Genomic DNA, 26,765 nt, shown 5'->3' with positions numbered 1-26,765 from the left:
AGTGATGCTGGAGAGCAACAGAATTTTTGGTGGTATTCTGGGCAACGGAGAAGGTAGATGTCTGGCCAAAATGGGTGCTAAGTGGGTGCTTAGCGAAGGTGAACTATTAAAAAGTATCCCTCACAATCATTGCAGATGCAAACATGCCAATGACGCTTGATCAAGCGTTCTACTATTGCTGCGAAATTGCTCAAAACGTGTAGCAAACTAAAAAACACACATTTTACTATATGAGAACTATGATTGATTTATTCATAAGTTAAATTCCGGATAAACTATCGAACGTGTATTCCAGATAAACTGGAATACACATTCGACGACTCCCAGCATTATCTTAGTTTCAGATTGCAATACGAATAATGGTGAGTCGTATCTTTTCAAATTATGAGAAATACAATATGTTGAGGGTCTAAATCTTCAAACTGGATTAACCTGAAATTTAAATTCCTTTCACTAGCGTATTCGGTTAATACTTGAAGCCGCCGACTTCGAACATTATTATTGAAAATGATGGAATGAAACACACAATTATCATATTATGAATTTTTTTCATTTCATAATTTGTGTTCTTGTGCATTCATAATAAGCGATTTTATTTTAACCGAACATTTTGAAAAACTCTCACAGTTATTCTGATACTTTGGATCATCCTCAAACTACGTTTTTCAGCTCCCCATTATGTTCTTCATTGCATTGATGTTCGAATGTCTCTTATCATATATGCACTCAGTAGCTTAAAATTCCTATCAGTCATCTTTAGGGGTCAGATTTTTTAATTTAGAAAAGAGATCTGCCTGAGAACGCAGTCAAAATAACGCTAATTAATTAATTTAAAGTTAAAATAATAAACCAGATTGTATATGCAGGAGTTGTTTTTAAAGTTCACTTGGAACTTGGATTTTACTGTCTTCAAGTCTTCATAAAATGAATATATAATAGGTGTAAAATAATCTTGGGTTTTTGGATGTTATGGGACATTAGCATATGTTGATTTAAATTTAATCGAACTTGCTGATCTACCCAAGAAGTTGATGGAAAAAATCTATTCTTTCTGAATAAAAAATTATATTCCATCTGATTTTTGCGTTTTCAAAGAGAAAGGAAGTGAGGACTACTTATTTGCGCATTCCGAATACATTTAGGTCCAAAGGAATTATGAGCATCTCATACGCCAGCTGTACTTTATCACCCGAGGTACATGGCAGCTGTGGAGGCCATAATCTATTTACAAAATATATACGATAAATATATATATTATATTATATATAAATATATATAATATATGTGTGATTTGGGTCCTTTGATTTGCTCTAGGAAGTTATCGACTCAACCCTTAATAAGCAAATAAGTTACGGAAAAAATCCAGGATTTATTGCTGGTTTGCTTCCAGAAATGCAGCCACCTCCAAGTTTCTCATTGTTCATCCCTATGATAAGACGAAACCGACTTTTTTCTATCAGTCGTGGCACTATCATCAGATTTTTCACGTGTCTCTCACAGGCAGATCATCACAATTTTACATTATTTATGTTGTTTTATCGACAACAGCTTGAATATATGATGTGTCGTTTTGCAACTTTCTCCTAGTTTATTATCGACAAATTAATAACGAGCCTTTCAATTAACCACATTTTAAATTCAAATTTATCACATATGGGTGACGTAAATGGAAACGTTACAAACATTGGAAATTTCATTACTATTATTGTTCACTCGGAATATTCAGCATTTTTCTGGGTATATATTGAGAATGGTTACAGGTCTAATTTGACCTAGAAATCAAGCAAAGTGAATCAAGAACGCGTTTGTTAAGAAATTGATTCAAGTAGAGAGATGTTTCTCTTAATAACAATCCCAACTTATAGTTGGCTTAGCTGAGGTCCAAATAGAGTATCATATTGGAATCCGGTCTCTGCAAATCAGACTCGAATCCTATATGTATACGAATGTAAAATACCTTGTTTATTACGACTTCGTGTCATTGTTTTTTGCAAAAGCCATAAATTTAAATGGATTTTAGAGGAAATGGGAACATTTTTTTTATCAAAACAACTTTCTCCTAGGCTTAATATTGAACGAAGCATTGGTATAGGTTGCGCCTCTTAGCACGACATCGTCGTTAGTGACGTTATTGTGGATGTGGGATGCAATTAACTTACTTTTTTTGTTGGTCTATCTATATTAATAAGGATTAGAGAGTAAGTCCACAGTGCTACTAGTTAAATGATGTTTGTTATATTATGATAGACAATATAGTAGGTAGAGATTAAAACCAATCTCGCGACTCGATTATGGGATTAGTGTCCAATATAATTGACGCGGTCACAGTTACTGTTTCTAAGCGATAATATTGCGAAAACGTCAGCATCTGCTTGAAAACCAAAAGTGCACGTATTAACATTGGGAACATTCCCCATGGATTGTTGCTTTATTAACAAAATCTAGAAAGACAAATTAACGCATTTATAGCTACTCGACCGCAGCCGTTTTATATCTCGACTGCCCATTTCCTCCCCTTCCCTTTCCTTTTCAGTTCTCCGGAGGTACCACACTTCAAAAGGGAATTCTCCGACTCTCGGCCATCTAGTAGTGGCGGTAGCAGTAACTCCATTCGACAGTGCTTCATCCCAAGATGGTGCTGTCAGTTTGCTCGTCATTATCTTACTACTAACTCTAATACCGTAATACTAAAACTGGTGAACTACTAAATCTTCGATATACAGGATGTTTCAGAGTTGTGGTAACAAAAGCGTAGGGGAGATCCCTCCGACCAAAATAAGAAAAAAAGTTCATGTGAACGTGGGTCCGTAAATGTTTTGTTTTTGAGATCGCAAGAAAATGCAGGGTGATAGGTTTTCCTGCAAAAAAACAACCGACTTGCTCGCTGGGTACGCTCCTGAAAATTCTGGATCAAATCTAACTGGTCCAGCAGGTGTGTAATAATTGATTTAATAAACCGTGAAAATTTTATTCAAACAGGTAAATGCGTTTCTAAACGATATATTTTTTTAAAACTTAACACTCTGTATCTCGAAAACAAAGCATATGCGGACCCATATTCACATGAACTTTTTTTTCTTATTTTGGTCAGAGGAATCTCCCCTGCTCTTTTGTCACCACAACTCTGAATCACCCTGTATTCATGTGCTGGGATCGCTTACCAGAAATATGTTTTCCATTGAGCTATAGAGTTTGGAGAAAGATAATAATTTCTCCCGAAATAAATGGATATTCAAAGAATGGAGAAACCAACAATATAAATACTCGATTGTGCTTTATCCCTCAAAGCGTGCTGGCAGTCGTCGGACTCGTGTTCCAGTTCTTCTTCGTCTGGAACGAATGAAGCCTGAGTACCTCTTTAATATCTAATAGGTGAGCTATAAACATACGCTTAAATTTTGATGTAAAATTTTTTCTATGCTTCAATACCGAAAACTTCCTCTATGGTTCTGTAAATTGAGCACTCCGAAGGAGTTCGGAATTAAGCAGAAGGGTATAATACAGGATCTGAAGCAGAAACACAAAAAATTCGTAACTCTGCTGTAAAACAGCAGCGACAATGACTTTTATACAGTTTTTGACCACTTAAAATTTCCTCGATCTCAAGAAGTATGCGTGACATGACTGAGCAAATCTCCGATTCAAAATTAAGAGAATTAACGGTTTTAGTTCGGATCAGTCCATCATACCATTTTTTTACGAATTGCACAGGTTAGCATTAAATCTAACTGGAAAGAGGCCTGGTGGACGAAAATTGAAAAAACGAAAAAATACGAAAGTTTTGTTTAGTCACAGCTTTGAGGCTTGAGAACTCTGTTATTTTGCAAATTGAGCCTTTAATTCAGCAACGAACAGAGGCTTGGCAGGGAAAAATTAAAATAATTAAGGTGGGAACCAATGATGGGAACCAATTTCTCACAAGATGAATTATTTTTAAGGCAACTGCTTACCTAAGTTTCGCCTCGCGTGGATCAACCACCGACAGCCTCGTGCGAGAAGGTACCACTTTCGCACGTATTATGCATAACTGAGCATATTATGCATTAAAAAATCATGACAGAAATGCATGGGCATTTCCATTACAAGGAATAAAAGCGGCACTTTTTCTCTAACAGGTAGTTTGATTCAATCGAAAAATTTAATAGTGGGAACTCTAGTAGGGAGACATTAAAGTGATACTTTATTCCATGTTGATTGCAATTGACCGAAACACACGAAGCGAAATCGAGTGCATATAGACACTTTCACAGGGGTTAGGTACAATATTTTTTCCACAAGCACATGTGTGTCGTAAGTTAAATTTGTTGTATATTCAAATTAAATGTTATCGTGCTGGAAAACTTTACAGGCGCTCGTGCGGTAAAAACTTTTGCCGCACGCATATTAATGGTCACGGTTCAACATTGCTCACGCAAATATTTGACTCTAACACATGGCATTTTATTTTAAGCCCGTCAATCTATTACTTTTAGATAGCTAATGCGTGTGGTAACTTACTTTTTCCAAAATCACTTACGAAAATATTTATAACACGTGCCGAAAAATGAGGAATATAAAATTAGCAATATCCTTTAGCTGTACGTTAGAGGGTCATAACGTGTTAGGTTTCGGCCGCTCAGAAAGCAGCAAATTGAACATGCCATCTTCAAATTAAAGCATGAAAATTTTGATGAAAAACATATTTGTGTTAGTCAACGAGGCAAAATACGTCCTTACTAATACTTAAGCTTCATCCTATGTGGGTCTAAAATAGCAAAAAGATGCTAATTTGGACAGCAAACATTTAGTGAAACCTTAAAATCATCATGTAGTGGGCAATTATGAAAGTGACAAGTCGCAGCATTAGCTCCTCAGATCTAGATGCGATATGATGACCGCTCGATTCTTAGTCAGGTAATTCTTTTTTCATTTTTTTAGTCATGGGAGAACTAGTGTACGCCACCAGCTAGAAAATGATTTAATGCACTGGGGTGGTTGACGCCCTCGCCTGCGTCTCGTGCAAAATATTTCACCCTAATGTGTTAAAGATTACTGTTTTCGCTTGTGATTTAATAAACTATTACCACACAAAAATTCGTAATAACTAGAAATTACGTGACTACTTGACTTAGAAGGACGCGTCTACTAGGAGAGATGTTCTGTGGAAGAGATGATAAGGAAGTCACGAATAGTTCATGGTTCGGAAACTCAGATCAATAGAAAGAGAAGTTCTTCATCAGGATCGGCTTCAATATTTAGAGCTTCAGACGAGCCAAACTGCACGTCTTCAAAGTCATGAATCTGATCATAAACTATACTAGTTCTGTCATCAGGTTACTCGCCTACTTCCAGCAATGCTCCCATAAACGATGGGCTGGGTGTACCCGTCAGTATCAAACTTTCCTTTGAAGTTAGGAATGTGAGTTATTCTATGTTTCAAAATTAGATTTTCTTCGAGAACCATAACCAATACCCACAGCCACAATTGGACCAACATTTAGAATTAACACGTATGTTAATGGGCGATTAATACACTTGTTAGACTGTTACTGTACAACTGTTATCGTTAGATGTGTAATTATCAGGAAGTTGTCTGCATGACTTTCTAATAATTATATTTGAATTCAGCGGAAAATTCTGCTGACATCTCGTGTTCCATTCGCCTATGTCTAAGTTAAGTAGTTTCTCAAAAAAATTTTAAGTAGGTAATAATACATTTAAAACATTTAGTACCTATAATACATGACAAACTTTTGTTGGAATCGACCATTAGCAACTACCTGGCAATATCCGAGATGATTTTTAAATTCTTACAGAGCCTTATGCTAACGATTTGAGTAAAATGGAGTACGTTTAACTCTTATTATGTACAGTTTAAATTAACAGAAAATAAGTTGTAACACATCAAAAGTCAGCAGGATTTTCTACAAAATCCGAAAATAAAATGAATAGTAGGCGTTTTCGTAAAAAGAATGAAGTGAGCAATTACAACATGTTTTTGAGCCTCCCTGTATTCATGAAAATTATGTTGAAAAATGGGCGGCTATTGATTGGATTGAACTGACGGGTAAGAGCATTTTTCAAAATACTTAAGTATGTTTAAATTTATTCCAACATTTTCGACTGCACTCGTACCTGTAGGGTACTCCTGTAGCTAAAAAGGGCACTGACGCTAGGGTAACTGGGAAGGCAAAATAAGTCTTATACAGACCATGAAATCTGAATAACTCGTTAAGAGGAAAAAATGAAAATTTCTGAACTGTAATGATAATCCCCTCCTTCTAAAGCTATTGAAAAGAAATGAAACCTTATCTCAAGTCTAACGAAGTTTGAAGTGGTCATCAAGCGATTCTGTCTTATAGGGACTGTGACTCCTGTTTTTAAATCTTAAAAACTCGTAAAGATTCACTTTTTTAGTGAGTACGTTTTTGGAAAAAAATTGAAAAAGCTGCAGCAGGGTCAAAAAAGACGCTCCGACAGATGTGGCCCTTGGTGGACCTAATCCGAAATTGCATACTTTTTCTTTCTCCTACTTGTTTCCAAAATCTTTTTCCCGGGATTTAACTTTCAACTTAATTCCTACAGCCTCAAAAGCTACGTGACGCTACTTCCCGCCCAATTACTATTTACAGCAACTTCCTAAATAATATCCTTAAGAGACTACGACCAACTCATTAATTTATTACGATTGTACCGGCTAATCTAAATTGGCTCTTTCATACCATAAGCATAGAAGATACCATCTGGTACGCTCCTGCAAAGACTTCCGACAGCAGCTTGTCGTAAAGTATACCGCAGACTTAACAATGCTGCAAGAAGTAGGTCGATGGCCCACTTCGCCCTACTCGGCTCCGGGTTCCCCCACGGTGAGCGGTGGTACGACGGGTACCGCGGGTACCACCGACCGACCGACCGACTCTTCCTGTTTCGATCGCCGTTGGCTCGCAGGACGAATTGTGGCAGAAATACTCTCACTTCTGCTGCATTTCTAAGCTTTGCTCGTTTAACGGAATATGGAAATTGCAAGCTTATGACTCATTATTTTGAGTTGGTGCAATGGGTAATTTGCTTCAACGACGGCCACTGTTGGGTAAAAATTATGTCTGTTTTGAAGAATTCTTCATGATTGCTTGTTGCGTTTTCACAGGCGTTAGCCATTGGACACTGAATGCATCAAAATTAATGCAACTTTTAGAGGAACCATTAATTTTTTATCTTGGAAGTCTGATTAACCTGCGTTAAGTATCTGTCTCTTTTCTATATTATAACCAGGGCCGGCCTTAGCAAGTCTAGCGCCCTGGGCGAACTTTTTAATCACCACCTCCTACTTCAAGAAAAAGCGCCGACTAGAAAAGTCCGTCGCCCTGGACCATCGCCCAATCTATCCCTCCTCTCCCCTGTCTATAAGGCCGGTACTAACCATAACGTGACCGTTATATCATATCACAAAGTGCTCAAGACAAGGACGTTCAGGTTAGTTCAGGTTAGGTATTACTCATAAACGGTAATGGATACAGATTTGGTTAAAGGGGAGGAAAAGTGCGCATTCAATGGAGCAGTTTCACCATGGTGCAAACAACCTACAAAATTTTTTTTTTCACTTACATCCAAAAAAAAACGAAATTTTTGAATTTTCTAAATATTTTTCCTGAGTTCTTTGTGAGAGATGTATGAAAACTAACAGCACTTTTCTATTGCAGTTTCTTATAAGCTGCAGTATAACAGTCTTGGTTTCTTTCTCTGATATCTCGTTTGCTAAGAATGAACATGAACTTCTTTCTTGAATACAGCACTGGCCAATTTTTTGTCAATTTCAACACAATAAGTTAAAATTTAAATTACAGTTGAAATAGCACGTGTTCACTGGCCACCCAAGTTGAGCTAGGGTGCAGGCACAGGTTTATATCAAACTGAGTTATTTGGGAAAAGCAAAATATTCATTAATTGTATAAAATAATGTATTTGATAGAAATTTCTTAAATTTGCTCTCAAAAGTATTGATGTTTGGTTGATGTTTTATTTTATCTAGTAGATGATTTGAACCCACTGAATGCACATTGAATGCACACAGTTTTTGGCCCGTTACGGACCTGAGTTACTTTAGATTGTGGCATTCAACTCATTTTATTTCTATTGTCGTAATTGTGCCTATTTTGCCTCATTGTAAATTCATTATCATTTTGCCTTATAAAGAGTGTCTACTTAAGTTGGAATCATATGAGAAAAAATTTAAACAAATAATTAATGTAGAATCATTTATTTTACTACTAGAAAAAGAAAAAGAGTTAATAATTTGTGTAACTAGGTTGAAATATTAATTTTAGTTTTAAGTTATTCCACTAATACTTCGAGGTAGCCACCCTCTCTTATAAAACATTTAGTCATTCTTTTTCCAAGTTTCCATAATATATTCACTATCATATTTGGAGTAATTTCCTTATATGCTTCCGAAATTATTTCCTCCGAATAGTTAACATTTCAAAACGACCTATATTAATACTCTTTTTGTTTCAAGTAATCCCATAAGAAATAATCCATAGAGGATAAGTCAGGAGAACTAGCAGCCAAAAAATATTTGAATCTCCATGAGTTAATTTTCCACAGAAAATATTTTGAAGATATTCTCTAACAGCTAACGTACTGTGGCATGAAGCACTGTCTTGTTGAAATCAAATTTGCTGTAAGCGTTAAATATTCTAACACATCAAACTTCACCGTCAGAGAGGAATTTCACGCGAAGATCAGGAAGACGAAGAGTATTTTAGTGTGAAGGCACCTTGTGATCTTTGCCTTTCTCGACGCAGCTTACCAGCCCTAGATTTGATATGAATAGGAAGAGAGGAGGGGGAGGGGGGGGGGGGGGAGTCATGATAACGAATTAAAAAAACTATAACTGTATTTTGTGATATTTTATCAAATTCAATTTTGGGTTGTTGTGAGACAACTTGCTGTTAATGCCTGCAATGAGTAAGTTGTATTGACGCATTATATTAGAAGAATCGTCTGTAGCAATAAAATTGGAGTCATCCATATACACTACCAGGGTAGTGCTAAGCTCAACAATAAGCGGGAAGTCGCTATGGTACACGAGAAAGAGAAGTCAAGGTAAGGGTTAGACCTTTTACGTTTTCTCATATCACCCCCCCCCCCCCTTCCGCACATTTATTTTCATCATTATGTGGTTTAAAGTTCTAAATAGGAAACGGAGAAAGCTTCGAAGGCTTTGGAGGAAATTGCACAATTTTCATCTCTATTCAATTCACAGAGTTCCCAGAGCTTCGAGAATTCTGCTAACTATATTCGATAATATCGATCCAACAATTTAAAACTCACATCATAAATGTTTTCATTAAGAGATATTTTTGAAATTACTTGAATTCCTCTTTCAAAGCTTCGCTTTCTCAGCGGTTTCAGAATTCTACCAGATGGATTAATCCATAATTCGAATTCGGCATGTCGCCTTCGGAAAGCTTTCCACTGACTTATTAAGGGCATTTTTTGACAATTTTTTATAGCGTTATTTGAAGTCAAATCTTTAAAGAAATTTTTAGAATACTTGAATTCACTTGCGAAGATTTTGATTTACTCAACAAAGGCGAGTTTCATTAATATCCAGATATGAAACACCGAAACAACGTTTAAAATCGCAGGAACTCTGATCCTTACATCGACAAAAACCTCCACGTTCTTTAGGCTCCAAGAACACACACAGTGGATATGGACATCCAATGAATCTCACTTAATTTTAATAACCCTTTTTCGGTCATCTCCGTAAACCAGACCAGTTCAAAGCAAAGAACAACAACAAAGAGAGAAAATGCACAAATTTGATACGATCTCGTGAGACCACAAGAACCAGAAGCTGTTAATACCTGATGGCATGTATTCTGGCGGAAAAAGTAGGCCAACGGATCTGTTATACTGCTGCTAATATATAAAGCTATAGATACTGTTTTTTTAAAATTACTCATTTGATGTAAAAACATGAGTAGGCAGATGAAACAATGATGGTACCAGTGTAGCATCATTGTCCCACCATTCGACTCATTAACCGATTTAATGTTAAACTGAAGACGAACTTTTATGTTGATTAAGGAGATTATGTGCTTCATAATGGTTCTTCACCGGCAGGTATGAGAAGGATCTAGCAATTAATCACAATTTCATGGCTAATCAGCGTTAGCTAAGTCTTAAAAAAAATATATTCGACTGGTCATATTATCGGTACGTATACGCATCCAAGTTAATTGTGTCGTTTACCTAACTGTAAATCACTAATGGCCAACATATACAACTGAAGTGTGTAGGATAAAGGCAAAGAAGTCGGAGATATTTATCAAACCGCAATTGTATTTTATTTGTATGACCTAAAAGAGATTCTGTGTCTTAGGCCAAGTATTTATTCATTGTCGATGGTTCCTCCATGAATTTTTGGCCTAAAAACTCCATTATGCGAACGCACGGGCGCTGATTCAAATGGAAGTTTCGAACAGTTCATTGTATTCTAACTGGCAACATTTGAAGCCCATTAAACAATTTGTTCATCCGAGGTTAACAATGCAATGACGAAAAAATGTCTCCGATGGTCGGTGATGGTCTAATAACTCGCAGGTTCAGTTAGGTAGCAATTTTAATTAAAGCACTGACGAGTCAACAATTCTTTGTTCCTTCATTGTTTCTTTACACTTGTTTGAGTAATGTTGATTAAATAGATAGCCGCGATATTGCGGTATTATACGCCATGTCCTACTTGTAGCATCTGTTTATCATCTCCTGTCTATCGGTTTCTAATTGCTCCTGCCTTTATAACACATTCAACGGTTTTTTCGGTTTGAGTCAATAATTGTGAACTTACTGTTCATTGATACATGCAAAACGATTGCAGAGAGTTGCATTAGAGATATGAAGAATTACTGAAAATGAGGGAGCAATGCGGGAGTTTCAGGTTAGTTCAGGTTAGTTCCGAGAATATCCAGGAAATTTTCTACATGTGCGAAGGAAGGGAGGGTATATTCTCGGATAAACGGTTTAAAGTCCCCAAAAGTCCCTAAACTAAATGAACTAGAATTTTTCGCAAGTCGTGGCCGTTCACAAGTTATGGCTCTGCACAAGTTCTTGGTTGACTCAAGAGCTAGAAAATGCCAACGTGTTGATATTTGATGATTTGCATTTATTTTCGTTGAAAAGTATCATTAGAATGACTTTGCGGAATGCTTAAATTTATTACGGATGAAAGGTTCAATAGAGAATAAAAAGGATTTTCAGAAATGCAAAATTTAGCTGCCAAATCGCTAAATGCAATTTTTTATTTTCTGCGATTGTTATTCTTATTTCTCCAACGTTATTTCATTATGACACTTAATTATTACCTCAGATTTTATTTGATATTTTATTTAATCGTTAAATTTAATTATTAATTTATATTTTATTTCGTACTTTATTTAATCATTAGATTTCCTCTTCTCTCGGCAATGTAGCGTTACTTCCCAATTTGATATCATTGTTTAAAAACTAAATCGTAGAGCGATATCGCCAGTTATCTATTTATTTCAATTAAAATCCCAAAGTTTGGGCACTAATTAGGATTAAAAATGTATATATTACCAAGAAGCGTTGCCGAGGGGAATAAGGGAATGAAGAGAGAATTGAGTACATGAAAGAGTTTAAAATATAATATCATTGTAAATATAAGGAACATACTTTATCTGCTACCAATTCTGGTCCCCTGATCTAGAAATGTAGAATCTAGTTGCTTGAAAACAACATTCTTAAATTTTTTTTTTTTATTTTCGTTAACACCGTTTCATTCCCATCATTGTATCCTTCTTTAAGAGAAAAAACAAAAATCAACTAGCAAACACTCTCATATTGTTTTTGCAATTTTAATTAAATTTTAAAAGTCCATTTTAAAGCTCTATTAATGTTGTCAGAAGGTTCTAGAAACCACCTACTTCATGTTATTGATAACGGAGTATTCTATTCTACAATAACCTAACCGTTAATGATCAGAAATGCCGAATTAAACTAAAAAATCAACTGGTTCTATCTCGTCTTATTTTTCATTCATCTTTTACCAAGTTTTACTGATTTATGCAAAAAATCTTCAATCTGAGATTTATCCATATCGAAAACACTCAATTTCCCGTTTTCCGCGCAATTCCGCTCAAGGTTCTAACTTTCGCATTCGTTATTCTTTTTTAATGTTTCTTGGAATGTCTAGTATCACTTCGCCATTTCGTCAGGACATCCAGCTGTTTCGGCACGGCATTTCGGCCCGCATTCCGTAAATTTATGTAGTTCCATAGTTCAATAATGGATATTATTAAACTATTTACTATTGAATTATGGAGGCTTTAAATAAATTCAAATGTACCGTGTGGTCCAAATCGGTGGTGATGAATGTGTTGAGATCTTAGTAAAGGCGAGAGGTGCAGAGACTGTAAAGTTTTTGAGAATTTAGTAAGAAATTCATGTCAGGTGTAAAAATTGCGTTACTTTTCACTCATTTTCGAAAAAATGTGAAAATTTTTCGAAAAATACAAAAATTTTTCGAAAAATGGGATTTTAAACTTTACTCAGTAGTTCTTAAACCAAGTCGAAACTGATTGTGAAAATAAAACCTCATTAGGGCACTTTATTTCTGTAGTAATCTGACGTTACCAATTTTCGACTTATATATGAGAATCACATTGTTTTTTTGCATTCATGAAAAGACCTTAAAAACTTTGGCTGTTTAACCATCTTGGTAGCTCTTACAGTTTCCGAGATCCTAACGCCATCACCATCTTGGACCACACGCTATAACTAAACCAGTGTAGATACCTTCGGAATACCTACTTATAATAACCTGAACTTTAGATAAAGTTCTTTTTTGCGTATGCATCATAAAAGACTATTATACTGCAACGTGCTATAATCGGTCTTTGTGATCCGTCCGTATATGGTCAATATTCGGTATAAAATTTAAGCAAGTCTAAGCACTTACATAAACCTACAAACACACATTTTTAAAACATCGATAATATTTCTAGACGCCTAAAGGTGTCAGTTAGTTGCAAAATGACTTGCAATAAAAATACTGTAACGGGTGATCATTAAAAAAACTCCCAATAGCAGGTGAACCGTAAACGTAGGGCGTTGATTAAGCAATTTACCATGAAACATCTGACTAACAGATGAATTGATCCCAGACATGCCTCACGTATTTTAGCGTCTTACTTGATATCCTATAGGTATAAGCCCTTGTGTCTTATACAAGAGGGTGCTTTAAAGACCTTCTTAGACTCTTATGAATATTATAAAAGACTAACGACCATATAAAATATAGAGTTGTAAACTGACGTACGTGCCTAAATGGCCAATATACAACAATATGCCATGATGGTTATTCAGGTATGGTCGCATTTGAACTGACCTGAACAAACAGCAAAAATCGAAGAAAATTTTATTTAAATTACTGGAAGAGTGGAAATCTGAATGTGACTTCGGCCTCTGTAGTCTATTCGAATTATCAGAATAGGACTTTCTGAAAGTCTTTTTCTTTGAATTTTTCTTTGGTATAACGTAATGTGTTATTGCATTGCTATCAATCCATGTTCCATGACATCCGCATTGCAAGAAGAAAATTTGTTCTCGTTTTTAGAACAATATAATATGAACTTGCTTTAATTGTCAGGCGATATTTAATGACTGCAATTTAATGAGAAGAACCTGTAGTATTAATCTTAGAACAATTTTTTGCAATTAGTATACTTTCCCTGCAATAAACCATTAATGAACTAATCTCATCAGGTGACTAAGCATTCTTTGCGCGGAAAACGGTGGTACCAATGTCCCATTTATTTGTAATATTTACGTACTCCTCATTATCGTCAATTAAATTGAAAAAGCCAACGTCGCAAGAAAACATCAATTTATACCCAAGCCCATACCAATCTCGAACCATAGGAAATCTCAGCAAGTTGTCGTCCTTCACCCACTGCCAAGGCAAGTCATTGCACCTTTTAACAATACCACTTTGTTCATCAATCAAATTATTGTTTAAAAAGGGGTTATCGATCGAAATTAAAATAATTACTCACCTGAAACAAGTATAATCCTAAATTATTGTTAAATATATAGGTCACTGTTTTGTGCTATCCATCCGCTAGTTTGCACTGCTAGAACACTTCCGTTTGTTGTTGGTTATTGTCCTTTTATATTTACTAACTGTGAGTTAAAAAAAATTGTCCGAGTTCAGCTGAGTCCACTTTATTCAATAATACAACTTTTCTTAAATAGCAAAATATCTGTAAAAATTAGATTCGGTAAAAAACCAAAGTCTCCGCTAATATCTTCATCAGACACCACTTTATGCTTCCAACGCCATATACTACTTCCAAAGTGGGTTACGATGTCAAGAAACAATTTAGTGTCCTTAATTCCTCGTTAGTTGCACCACTTTGCGCAAAGGTGATCTCTAGTGCCGGAATTACACCCGATGCAAACCACCCTTTAGATAAGCAGTACACCCTCTCGCAGGATAAATACGACAACCACCCCCGCTGGCTAAACAGCACAAATAAATCAGTCCGACGTAGTCAAATCAGGTGAGCGCGCGGGCCTCTCGGTCCAATAGTCGCGGAGTCCGCCTCCCGAAGAAGCCGGGGGTGTGATATTCGTAAAGGGGTTGAAATTTCGGCACTTAACGACCCCGGAGCGTTCTCTCGGTAACATGAGAGCCAAGACTGGACATCGAGGACCCTACCAAAGAACGCCGAATCCGGCGACCCCCACCTTCTGAAGAGTAACTGTACCTGTTGTAGATTTACACCGAGCTAACCTACTTCTTCGCAGAGGGGCCGACCGATGGCTGATGGTTGTGCTCTTCAAGATGAGATTTTGGTGTGCTAATGATGGTGTTCTTATTTTTGTACAGGTTTATTCAAATCGGATACAAATTTGGGTGTTACCTCGCGTGTATGCATACGCAACGCTTGGTGTTGATCAACGGATGACCCGAGATGAAGACTTGTTTTTTGATGCTCCGCTGATGGGATGCTAATTTGGAAAAGGAAGCCAGAGTTAATGCGACATAGTTAAGTTACAAAATTGTAATTAAATAGAAGATTTAAGTTTTAAATTTGTACAGCTTTCTCAGAAGTGGATATATGATACATATATGAAGTAAAAAATTATAAAATGGAAATTTATAAGAAAATACAACATTGTAATCTAACACGAGACGTTTCTTTAAATCGTCAGTTTTCAACGAGAACGATAGTACTTAGAATACCCACAAGATGACTATTACTCAAGACTATATGAAAATTTGAAATTTTTAATATTTGATTTTTCTCATCTTCAAGAAAATGACATCATTAGAGGAGTAGATAAAAGCGTTGAGAAAATTGAGCCTTGAAAAGATTCTTACTGTTTACGTTAGATAAATATTTTTGAAAATAATAAAGGTATTTGAATGTAGGATACATACATATTGTTATCAAGAGTAGATTATGAATTTGATTGAAATATCCCTAAATCTAAGAGAACGCTAGTGGTGTATATACACAATTTCTCTAAATTTTGGGAAATTCTATAAGACTTGTCAACGCCGTATCGAAAGGGCGGAGTCCCAAACTCACCGGCACACCCTAAGGCGAAGTGTCAACCCTCTAGATTTTCAGGCAATCGAGATGTTCATATAAACACTTGTATTTTACATGTTGCATGTGGGCAGCTTATGTAATTACTTATGAAGAAGCCTGGGTATAAGCTTACGAGAATATTTGGATGTACCTCTCTTGGTTTGTTAGCTTGAAATATGTTCAGTAATGAATAGGACTCCCGTATATTATTTGTATATGTATGTATCTTACCCCACAAGTAAAAATCAAGTGGAGTAAAATCGGGAGCTCTAACTGGCCAACCCTACGGGCTCAAACCCCTAAATCCACGGTCTTCAAACGTTATAAAAAGCTCCCTAATTACCTCCTGGGTGCAAAAGGCCGGAGCTCTGTCTAGCTGGAATCAACAGGTACGGTATTCTTCTAAAATTAGACTTTCTAAAAAAATCTTTCTTTCTAATATACCGTCGTATTTTTAAATAGTTCCGAAACTTCTTGAAAAAGTTATTTTGTTGCTCCACCAGTGGTATTCCTGCAAGTAAGGCTTCTAGTATTTTTTCCTAAAAATCGAGTTTTATAAAAATGCTGTACGCGACTCAAAACTTTCTTTGATTAGAATGGTCAATTCTCCAAGGAAACGAACTCAATTTGTCCGTTCACATAGAGGCAACAAGGGGCAACATTTGTCATTGCAGCATGTTTTCAGAAATTCCTTGGAGATAGGTTCTGCACTTGCAACATTTATTACATGTCTAGTCGGATTAGAAACGTCTCAAAAAAGTTGAAACTGTAGATACTTAATTTATCGCTCCTACGGCATATTTTAATTGCGAGAAAAATAGTTTAATAAAATCAACGCTGAACGTTGCGTATGCGTAGGCGAGTCTTTACATCTTTTCGACATACATATAGTCTTTCTTAAGAACAATTAAAAAACCTTTTTTTAATGTTAGCAAATAAAGACTTTTTGTTTTTATCAAAACTTGTGACTAAACAGGTTACTGGAAAAAAAGACAACAAGAAGTACACATTTTTTCTTCCCCTTTTTATCTTGAACAAGGGCCCGCTCAGTGATCGCTGCTTTCACCCTTTTTTTATGGTGTCTATTGCCACAATATATACAACAAGGGGAGGGACAGAAAACATATAGACATAATAGTGTACATATTGCAGTACACTGACGATACTGCACGACAAAAATACTATAAATTTCAGTAAAATCGAAAAACGACCACTACAACTCGACAACTGGACCATCCTTTTCTCTGCCTTTTATGAATGATTGTCTATCTATTCTACTACTACTATTTTTTTATCGCAAGGCAGAGAAACATACGTATATATTATTCAAAATCGAATTTAGAAAAATTTACTTGAAGATAGCCGCTTGCAGACGATCCATTGATATGATAAAAAATTCGATATTGTAGCCCTCAATGTTCCCATCATTTTCACCAACCACATTAGAAAAAGAGACAGATGCGTAAAACATCCAAAAATGGGAATTATTTAAGTAACTGAAACATGATTTTCGAGTTTAATCAATTTAACCTTCCGAAAGTGAATTTACTCTGACTTTAACTGAACTATCTATCCTCGTTTCGGGATTACCACATTGTCGATGGCAACTTCCGCTGGGGCGGCCATCCGTCCGCAAAAGACAGCATTCTTTTAAGTTTCTATGTTCCAATTTTTATGGTTCTATTAAGTAAAACCATGTTTACAACTACCTGTTACATTTAAAAGTAATAAATTAAGCCCAAAAAGTGTTTCGATTGTATTGAGAACGACAGGTACGCCGTTGAACCAGAAAAGCAAATACAAGGTGCAAAACCGAAAACTATTCACTTGTGGCGATATTTGGTGGACCGTAGATAATTCTTTTTTTCAGCTTAAATAAACTGGAGCAGTAAATCTTTTCGGTTAGATCCTAGATTCATGGAAGGTGAGGCAAATTGTCTATTAAAAAAAGGTTTGAAGGTGTCCTGCCCGATTTTGTGTGGAGCGCTTTGTTTGGACATAGGATTAATTCTTCGTATAGAGTACCTTGACTAATAACTGTTTGAGGAAATATTCTTGTTCTAGATTCTGAAAGTAAACCGTCCTAATTAAGCCTCTAAAGTCATTGTTAGTTAAGTCATAAGAGACCGAGTGAAATCAAAGAATCTGCTAATTATTTAAGTTAAAACAATTCAAAGCGCAAGTAAAAGTAAAAAATCACCATGCGTAACAGAGAGCATATGCCAATAGTATTTTAGTGGTAATACTATTGCATATATCTCAAATTGCATTATTTCGAAAAATTTTTACGCACATCTCTCGTATCACCATCGATACCGATTCGTGTGTTCTTGATAAGTATTAATTATTTTGTGGTAACGGTACGTACTACTTCAAATTTCAGCTAGATAATGAGCAATTTATGGTTAGCAACTGTTGTTTTGGGGCTATAATACGTATATGGGATACTTTGTGCGTCACGATAATTAGAGACTTTTAAACATAAGCTGTTCTAAAACACCTTAGTTGCGTGCATGTAACCTGTGAAAATGGCTCTTATCAATCTTAACCATTTCTGACACGGCAAATTATAGCTTGGTCTCAGAAACTTTTACACATAACTTTATATAATGGAGCATTTTCGCTTTTGCCTATTATGTTCCAAGATCATTAATCAATCGACTTCTTTTAAGATCGTTCGTGGCATTATCTTACCACTAGCGGCCGAACTGGCTCTAACCCGAAGAGATGCCCTAATGTAACCTGTTGTGGTCAATGGACAAAAAGTTAAAAAGATTTTTGAACCGCAGTTGAACAACCTGACGTTGACCTTATTTCTTACTGTTCGGACGCGGATGGTGATTGGATCCGGGGTGGATGAAAAAATGTAGGTCGATTAACTTCTACAACTTTTCGGTCGGTTTGGCACCCTTACGGCTTTCCTTCCATCTTTAAACTCGTTTATGTTAGTTTATCTACAAAGATTCAGTGTGAAGAACACATATTGGCTATTGACTAAAGAAGAGCGTGACGAAGAAATGAAGAATGTGAAATCTTAAGTGAAGGGAAGGAGCCGACTTAGAGTGCTTGATCGTGGTGTAGAAAGAAATAAGTGTAAAGAAATACCCTAAAACGAAAATTGCGCTGCATGGAAAGGAGTTCTCTCGTTGAAGAAAGTTGCCATGATGGCGAAACTATGAACACAACCTACAAAACATGGCTGATGGACAGACTTCATCATTTAACGCAATGACCCGAACCTACAGAGCAGAAGTAGCCATAAATCCTTAGTACGAAAGCCACGAAAACGGTAAGAGGTACGAATTCAATCAAATTGGGGTAAATGTGCGTGTCTGAATGCTGAGCTAGAATGAAATCGAAAGAAAAACCAAATATATACGGTTTTGCGTTTTTAGTAAATCTCTAAACAACTTTTTTCGGACGATGAGAAAGTACGCATTTTTTACCAAATTTTTCAACCTAAAAGTTTGGCCGGTTGAGACGGAAAAGTTGACTTAATGGCTCAGCAACATCATAGCTCGATCTTTGCTATTTAGTTTTCCCGCTCCCTGCCTGGCAAATATAAGTGCAAAACACTATTGGATGAACTTAAATGTAGGAAAACTTAGCGGTAGTTGTCCCTCCTCATATGCAGAACATCGATAGTCATCGTGCACTTCCTGTTACATACGCCCGATACAGTACGATGACGAAGACCAAGATCGTAACCGATCATGTTTTGCTGATGTTCGGGTTAGCTCATGTTAGCACTTAAGTTCACGTGACGTTGAGTCTTAGCCAACACAAGAGTCCTGCTAGATTAACCATTATTTATTTGAAAGCAGTTTAACAACTGATGTACTTGTTTTTCTGGCAACCTGAATTAACCCGGACTAACCTGAACTAACATTAAAACGCGTGTAGGATTTTTGGAATAATTGAAAAGCTCGCGTGCAAAACCGATATATATCCACTTTCTGTTTCGAGGTGTATGTCGTGAGGTCTGTCGATATATGCATTCATTGGCTACCAAAACGAGTTACATCTCATTAAAATCATCGTGTGAAATTTGAAATTTTAGAGCAAAAGCGGCTATATATAAATATCGCAAACAAAAACGGATGTGTCCGCACCAGCAAGTTTGGGCAAATGTTAGTTTTTAGTTCGTTAAAAGTTTCATTTTATTTGGCTTGTGAATTTTTAATTAGTTTTATGTTTATTTAACAAATAAGTGGAATTACAATTATTCCTTACACTCACGCATTAACAGAAGGCTAGATTATTAATTACTCATTACTGTACGTCTCAATTACAATATTTTTCCGTCGAATGCATCCTGCATGGCGAAAAACAAGTCATAAAATTATAAACATTTATGCTTTAAATTTAAGTCACTTTACTTATTCTAAGTGGATTTTCACTTCATTCCGAGGTTAAAAATCGCTATGTTAAATGTTGCAACCTCCAAAGTGATAGATACGGATCACGTGTTACGCATAGAGTGTTGATATTGATCAGGTACAAGTAGCCATAGCCGAAATTGGTCTAATGAAACCAATCACAACGCCCTCAAAATCATGCATTAATAAAAAATCATGCGTTAATGGGGATTATTAGTTAATTATTTTAAATATATTGTAGAAACAGGTTAATAATCGGTCAACGGAAATTTACTGTCTTCGTTGTGAGAGAACTAAATTTATTTATTTGCAAAAATGTCTTTCGTTTGTGTATAAAATGGGATTTGTGAATAACAAATAAAATTGGTGAAAAATTAGGAAAAAAACCTTAATCAATTGGTAAAATCAGGTGAGTAAAGTACAACCAATTTATGAAAACAATTTTTTTTAAAGTAAGCGTGTAAGGCGTTTCTTCATCTACTAAAAAATTTGAAAAGTGGATATTTATTTTTGTATACAAACTCCTCAATGATTCGTCTGTGCACGGTGTTCTAGAATATGGGCAATCTCTTGAATTAATATAGAACACATGAAAATAACATAACGAGTTTTTATAAATTTTTAGCCAACAGGTTTACCTTACGGAGATTTCGAATCCTAAAGCAAATTGCTCGAAACTGGTTTACTTAAAAAAACTTTTAGAACGTTATATCTAAGTCAGTAATTTTGTAATAAGATAAAATCTAATTTGAACTCCTTAAAAATAAACATTTATAATAAATTTGTTTCGTTTAATTCGCCAAGAACGGACTACTTAAATTTTTTTTTTCAATTTGTATGATGAAGGCGCCATAATACTTTTTTCTAAACAAAGTTCTGTTGGCTCACGACGCTTGAATAAACCTTTTCCAAAAAAAACCTTTTTTGTGGCTTCATGCAGTAGATATTTAAAATACCACCCTGCTTAAATTCAGCATAGTTTATTAATAGCATGTATTTTTGCCAACCAAATATATTTTCTGGTATTATTATGGCATTCTTATATCACTGTGTGATGAAACATATTCTTCCCTTGTGGTTTACCAATGCAAAATATGAAATATTGCATAAAATTATTTTAAAAAAAGGTTTTCTCGAGAACTGTCTCCCATCATCAACCAAGAGTACCCTTTTTATCTTAAGGTTCGGCATATCTAAAAAAATATTATGGTACCTTTACTACATGGGGTAAAAAAAAAATCACTTTCCTGTTAAAGTTAATCTGTCCCTGGCGCACTAAACTATGCAAATTCATTTGGAACGCAGCGTGTTAAAAAGTTCAAAATAGAATATATTATATTAAAAAAATAATAATTTATATAAAGGACTTTAAAAGTTTTTCAGGAAAAACCAGTTTTGGGCTCCCTAATCTAGAAGGCAATATCTTTGTACCATGGGTCGGTAGAAGAACCTTTATAGGACCTCTGTAATGTTAATTTGATGCGTTCTATATGAATCTGAAAAGTTATCCACATATTCTGAGGTAACTTATAGAGATTAAAAAAAATAACAAGACCTCTACGAATTTTTTTAGTCTTGCAAGTTCAGCCTCTAGGAAGTGCGTTCAGTTAGCTTATTAGAGAAGACCTAACTCTCTTTTAATAATCGCTACTCTCTATTTGTACTATATTTAGTATATACCTTTGTTGAATTTTTGACTCCTTTTTCTATTACCTTATTTCTTGCTTTCTACTACTAAAATGATCTGTATTCAAAAGTATTACTTTCAGCTTCTGGCGTGGTACAAAAAGGTCTTCCATTGTCTGTAAATTAAAACAGAATCCCCAACACTTAACCTGAACTAAAACTAATTACAAAGATAAGGTACCTCAACAACCCGCTACACAATCCATCCAACCAATTACTACACCAACGCACACACATGACGAGATTAACTGAAAGACTGCAATAAATTCAAACAGGATGAAGGGACAATGGTCACAACTGGACCTTTCTGAGTCCACATGCCGCTTCCTTTTCCCTTCAACCAGTTTATTGGACCATTTCCAAATGAAAACTTTAACTAAAGATCTGCTACCAAATTACACTTTGCAGTGTTCTACCTAATTTTCCCACGTCATATTAATTTTCCTGAATCCAGACACGCGCAGGAAAACGACTCGATAAAATCAAACTAAACTTGCACGTCCTTTAAATTTTATATCGTTTACAAATGGATGATCCCGAAAGGTGAAAGAACGAGCCACCGTCCTTGCAAGGCCGGAGCACTTCCTTGCTTACGACACCAACAGTTGCTAATATAAACCTGTTGTTATAATGGATCCTCTGCGAGGAGATTTCTACAAATAGTTGATGTAACTGAAAGTGTTCAGAAGTGGTTAAAGATTATTTCACTTAAAAATGCTTTGGAGAGGTTAGTGGTGCTTCCTACAACCACAACCCTGCTGGTTGTGGACTTAGCATTTGCGTTATACAGAGCGTTTCAGAATATGTGTTCGCAAATGAAGGGTGTAATTCCTTGGTTCATTGCAAGAACAAAAGTTCCTATTAACATGGACCCACAAACGCACTGTTCTCGAGATACAGAGTGTTAAAAATAAAGTTTTTTTTAAAGTTTTTTGACGTTATCTCAGGAATCATTTGAGGTACAAAACTGAGCTTTTGTACTCATATTATCATTAATATTCGCTACTTTTGAGAGCCAATTTTTTTTCATAGGTCAGTAACGGAGGTTTTAAGGTTTATGTGAGGTTTTTTGCCCCTAATTTCTACGCGACTGGGACAATTAGCATTTTGAAACTGCGTTTTAAGCCGTCAATGTTTTCCACCCAAAAAAATCTGCATTACCTTAAGAGAAGGCTATTTTCAACAATTGTTGCGATTTTTATTGTTTATTTGCCTAGGTTTGATAATAAAATGTTTTAAATAATGTTGCTACTTTTTTCATGCTTTTCATCATAAAGTGTCATTTTTCTGGAATATGGTTCGCTTTAGAGCTTCTGACTAAGAGTATTTTTTTATATAGAAAACATTGGTGGTTTAAAAGGTGATTTCAAAATGCCAAGTGGCTTAGAAATTAAGGACAAAAAGACCTCACATAAACCTTAAAATCTCCGCCACTGTCTTATTGAAAAAATTGAGTTTGCCCTCAAGTGGCTCAAGTGGATAATATTATTGATAACACGTGTACAAAGCTGAGCTCTGTATCTCAAACGGTTCCTGAGATATCGTCAAAAAACTGAAAAACTTGATTTTTGACACTCTGTATCTCGAAAACGGTGCGTTTGTGGACCTATATTAATAGGAACTTTTTTTCTTACAATCGGCCAAGGAATCACATCCTTCATTTGCAGACACCTCTTTTGAAACACCCTGTAGAGTAGATAGAGAGAGAGAATATTTAAACTATGCGTATTGGTCTATGCTCTTAAAAATGTTTCATATTTACCCCATATAGGTAATAACGCAAACGCACCGAAATAGACACCCATGGCTGGGTAAATATTGCAGTTTTTACGAAATTGCTTGCTTCGCTGACTCCATTGTGTTACTTAAACTTGGAATTTTGCAAGTGTTCGAATTATTAAATAAATAACGTGTAATAATATATCTAATTACTCCACTAACACACACTCGAGGTTTCATACGTTGATATCCAGCTTTTGGCTCCAGGCCCCTTTCACGGTTGTCGTTGCGAGCAAGGCGAGCGACTTCTGCTAAAATCTCCAGAAGCTGAAGGATCTCAAAATAATAAATCAATTATTCATCCATAACTATTACCTATAGAACGTTACGGGGATTATGGATCACACAGAATCTTTCATAAGAGTTTGCCTAACCGAATTGTTAAGAGTTATGTAAGCCAGACTTTATATTAGCAGCCTGCAGTTACCGATTATGCTAAACCATAGCTCCATTCGACATGGAGCAAAAACAAAACAAATCCAAGTTTTTTGTCAAGTTCATTGACTTAAGGCATTGCAACAGTGGTTGAAGTTCGAATAGGTACTTCAGTAAATTTTGTGCAATGCCATTTGCTATTTTACCCAGAGGGGACGATTATTTGCACGTATTTCTGTCCATTAATGGACCACCCCTTACAAACGCGTATGAATAAATTCTTGAAATGCAGCTAGGCATTATGCATTCGCTTACTGTTATTTAAAAGCAATAAATAGCTAAGGGCAGCAATAAATTTAGAATTTGCCGTCAATTATACCATATATCCTTTAAAAGTTTCAAACTGTGTGCCTTTCAAGGCTCCTTACCCACTAGTTAACTGTTGCCAATTGGGGGTTTATACTGAAGAATGGTTTGTTTGGACATCGGTTGTGTACCTCTTGTGCTTTGACTGAAATATTAACTTTAGCATTTTTCTCTTTGAAAAGATATTCATTTTTAAATTATGCTAAGAGGACCCTCGAATAAGACGTAAGATTTTGTAATTCTGCTTTCCTGGAATTTTCAAGCTTGTCAAAGGACTTATGCGAACGGAAGCAATTAGGAATTTCATCTCATCAAACATTCATTATTGAGGATGGTAAGATCTACCTGGCACCTACCAGAAACCACAAGCAATATGACGTACACTTATGAGTGTTTATTAGGTCTCTATCAGATAGTTTAGATAAGTTCAAGTTGCGCCGTCGGCGGTGATAGATGCAATTGCAAGTTTGCCTCTCACGGACCCACCGATGAAAGAAAGGAAAAAATCCTTGAGGAAGGGTAACTCGGCAAATCAGGATTGTAGGACGCAACTAATGGAGGAGTGGCAAACAAGGTGGGGAATACACGACGGATGGGTTAAAACCTTCATAGCGGAGGTCAAGAAATGGAATGCCAGGAAATGGAGAAAAGCAAATCACTTTTTGACTCGGGCGATCGCAGGACATGAAGTGTTGGGAATTTATATACATCGAATAAAGAAAAAGGCAAACGAATCATGCTGGTTTAGCAGAGCAGTGGACACTGCGGCCCGTACGATCTTTTATTATTGGAAATTTGAGATTGAAAGGAGAAGTGCTGCCCACTCATGTGGGGAAGCGATAACCGAGGAGAATATTGCGGCCTGCATGTTGGAATGGAAGGACAAATGGAATGCAGTTATCGAAATCATTACCACCATAATGAAGGAGAAGATAGCCCATGAGAAAAAAATAATTGAGAATAATGCGGAAAGACACGATCAAGCTGTACGTGGCAGTTCCCGAAGAAATACCTCGCGGCGATTCCGGGATGAAAGGGACAGCGTTTTAGCGAAGTCTCACTTTCCCTGGGGCATCACAACACTCATGCCCTAGGAATACATGGATATGTATTTCACCTAATCTTCTGAAAAAAAGGTTAGTTCAGGTTAGTTCGGGTTACGCACATTATCCCCCCCTGAAGTAATGCCTAACGGCGGTTCCGGGGGGGATCAAGGGTGAAGAGAGGAACACAAAGGGTTTTTTAGTGGGTATTGCGCATGCGCACGCTGAGTCCCCCATACCCAGGTCACACAACAACGGACCATCGCGACCTGGGATGCGTAAATGCATTTTTTGCCCTAAACCTCTATAAAAAAAAAAAAAAGGTTACGCACATTATAGACTATTTATGGTGTGTAGCTTCCACTTCTCTTCATTTGATAATGACGTTAATTAGAATCTCATTGACTGCCCATTCTCAAGTGAGTCATCGTCCCTTACTAAAGCCTATGAGTCTAACTTGAAACCTAATGAAGTCTAAACAGAATCAATAATAGGTCTCTTTCGGGGATTTTGAATCGATTCGACCTCAACAATTTTAATACTTTTGACTTATATTTCTTTCAATGCGACTTTAAAATGAATGCAGAAAATTTCGTATTGCACTTTGGATTTTTTTTGACAACCCAATCTTATGATGAAAAGCTACTTTAGGAGACTTTCTACACCGTTAGTTTGGCAAGGCTTTGTGCGCTTTAAATTCATTGTTGATTAAGCTAGCTGTCTACTCTACACATCCTCCATATTTGGGAGATGGGGAAAAGTAAGTGTTTTGTTTAAACCGAATTGATTTTACTAGGACACCTCAGGGCTCATAGAAATCATCTGCTTGGGGATCGGATATGCCACTTTCAAGTCTTTCATTTCTCTCTTAAAGTACCGACTTTATTGGCGACGATGTCTTGCAAAGGTGTTTTGAGAAACCCGTAATTTCATACATTGCTGAATTTTTCCTATATTTACATTCTAATTCTGGAGGCCGTCCCACCTGGTATATGACGATAAACGAGTAGAATTTTAGGAGTAAACGTTTAAGAATGAACAGTTAACTTACCTGAATTACCGGGAATAACTTGGTGAGGGAGCGGAAGTTGATGAGTCTCGGTAGTAAATTCTGGATATGATACAAGGAACGATTTCTGACGGGAGAGGCATTCCAGATAGGTAACTTGGGATGAAATAAAGCCTATGGACAAAGAAATGGTAATTTTTGGGACAATTGAAGAAGAATGAAACTACATATTTAACATCCGTTTGAATTTTACTTTTTTATAGGTAATTTAACTGTCGAAATAGAAGCTCTTAAAATGACTGAAAAATAAGCATTTGCGACTATTTTTGTGAGCAGTTTCGTTTCATCATACTTCGCCTGTGATAGCAACCACTAACATACCCCAAAATTAATAAACTGAAATTTCTATGCGAACTCAGGCAATTAACTCACGTTTCCCCTTTGTCCTCCCTCGAAATGTGCCATCGCCCTTTTGTCAGTCAATTCAACAGGTAAATAGTTACAATGCCCTTTTCTTCAACAC

General features: G+C 36.1%; 1 protein-coding gene across 1 annotated transcript in view; it reads right to left on the bottom strand.

The window, feature by feature from the left end:
- The window catches only part of LOC136412044 (ichor-like), a 32,355-nt gene extending 18,061 nt beyond the window's left edge, over positions 1–14,294 (bottom strand). The window contains exon 1 of the mRNA XM_066394913.1: positions 14,061–14,294. The gene's annotated coding sequence lies outside the window, so the exon portion shown is untranslated. The remainder of the gene's footprint in view (positions 1–14,060) is intronic.
- Positions 14,295–26,765: the final 12,471 nt, after the last annotated feature.

The sequence above is a fragment of the Euwallacea similis genome, chromosome 11, assembly GCF_039881205.1.
Source record: "Euwallacea similis isolate ESF13 chromosome 11, ESF131.1, whole genome shotgun sequence".
Lineage (NCBI taxonomy): Eukaryota > Metazoa > Arthropoda > Insecta > Coleoptera > Curculionidae > Euwallacea > Euwallacea similis.
This window is presented reverse-complemented; position numbering and strand designations above follow the sequence as displayed.